Raw genomic sequence first — 2221 nt, forward strand, 5'->3', positions numbered from 1 at the left:
AAACAGAGAGAGAGAGAGAGAGAGAGAGAGAGAGAGAGAGAGAGAGAGAGAGAGAGAGAGAGGGAGGGGGGTGGAAGGGGAGAGAAACAATAGCACTATCTAAAATTAGTTTACTCTGAACGTTTATCGCTAGCCAAGTCTCACAATTCTATGTTATCAAGCAATAGAGAACAAATACGATTGCTCTGGTTTCCATTAGGCCAAGGCAATATAATAAAATTATATTTGTTTAAGAATCCACAGGAAAAAAAGGAAGAATGCACAGGCCTTCTCACAAACACAACAATGAACGAGTTGATCGTGGAGCAAACTTTTACTTGTAACGTTCTGTGGTGTCCTACTTTTTTAACAAACACAAAATTATCATTTTGTGTATAAGAATCTTCTGAGAAAGAGTAGAAAGAAGATTTTTTAACGCATTGTTTTCTTCACCTTGACCTTAAAGAGCAGCTCCAAACTTGAAAATGTGCTTCCAGTTCAGGTCAGGTCGTAAACCAAGAATAACATTAAGGTTATTTCTCTCCGTTGCACTGATTTGATTCAGCTTTTAGAGTATACAATTTCCCATTGTCAATCTCCCTTAAAGAAAAACAACATGAACGTGCTTTTATCTACGAAAATAAAGGAATAAGAATTCTTACTTTTTCTAATGAGGCAATGCAGTAGTGGGTGAAGTCTTATGCATTTTAACAACAAAAACACAATATTTTGCACTTGATGTTCACTGAGGGGTAAAATGTTTGCCAAGATACTAGAAATGAGAATGGGACCAATTGTAGAGACTCAACTCACTGAATACCAGTTTGGTTTCAGAAAAGACAGGGGCTGTACTGACGCTCTTTGTGAACTGATGCAGTTGTGTTTAAACTACCATTGCATATGACAAAGACCTCAATATTGTCTTCGTGGACCAGGAAAAGGCGTTCGACCGAGTAAATAGATGTCAACTTTGGGAAGTCTTAGAGGAATATGGTGTACCAGGACAATTGCTGGGGAACGTCATGTCACAGATTTTATTTTTAAAAAACAGCACCGGGTCTGGGGTGAGACAAAAGTGTGTTCTGTGTCCGCTTCTCTTCATCACTTACATCACGAAAGCAGCATATGACAACATGCTGCACTGGACGAGCTTTTATTTGCTGATAACCAGAGTATATTAAATACAGATGAAGAGTAATTGCAAAAACACTCCACAAAACTAAATGAGGAATGTAAACACTTAAGCATGAAAATCTCGGTTTCAAAAGCAGAAGTCATGAAGGTCATCAGAAACCAAGAGAAACTCAACATACTCATTGACGGAACACAGCTCCAACAAGTGGAGGAATTTTATTATTTGGGAAGCACCTTCACACAAGATGGGCGTATGGACAAAGAAGTAGAAACAAGAACTATGAAGGCAAAAGCAGAGACCTACCAGCTATCTAGCACCCCTGCTCAGTCACAAGAAAATCCAAACCGAAGTGAATTCCCAGCTCAATAATAGCATCTTCATACCAACCTTAACATACCAGTGTCAAACTTGGTCTCTAAACAATGCACAGGAAAAAAAAAATCAACGCGGGCGAAATGAAGTGTCTCCTCAAAACCATCAACGTCGCCAGAAGAGACCGCATAAGAAACGAAACCGTACGCCTACAAACCGGAACACCACCAGTAATAAATTTCATTGAGTGTCAAAGAGTCAAATGGTTTGGACATCTAACCAGAATGCCCCAGAAACAACTAGAGGCTAGAACTTACAACACAAGAGAATCCGGCTTCAAATCAAGAGGAAGATCACGAAAGACATGGCTGGATGGGGTTAAAAAGTTTCTTGAACAACATAACATATCTATCATAGACGCTTCACACCTAGCACAGGACCGAAACCTACACCTACCCTCAACATCATAAGGATACTAGAGGAAGGAAAAAGTAAAAGTAAGTAAGTTCACCAGACGGAGTGATGAGCTTAGCCCAAAAAAGCACTGAATAGCAAATGTTGATGATAATCTTACATTATAAAAAAATCAAATAGCACAAACATTGACTTCACACTTCGAAGGGCAACGGAAGTTCTTAAAAATCTCTGAGCACTACCTCCTACTATGTTTCTATGTGTGTTTGTGGAAGAGAGGATGTGTGAGAGAGTACGTGTGCATGCGTGTGAGTGTGTATATGCGTGCTTGTGTGTGTGTGCGTGTGTGTGTGTGTGTGTGTGTGTGTGTGTGTGTGTGTG

Source organism: Aplysia californica, unplaced genomic scaffold (genome assembly GCF_000002075.1).
Source record: "Aplysia californica isolate F4 #8 unplaced genomic scaffold, AplCal3.0 scaffold00854, whole genome shotgun sequence".
In the NCBI taxonomy this organism is placed as follows: domain Eukaryota; kingdom Metazoa; phylum Mollusca; class Gastropoda; order Aplysiida; family Aplysiidae; genus Aplysia; species Aplysia californica.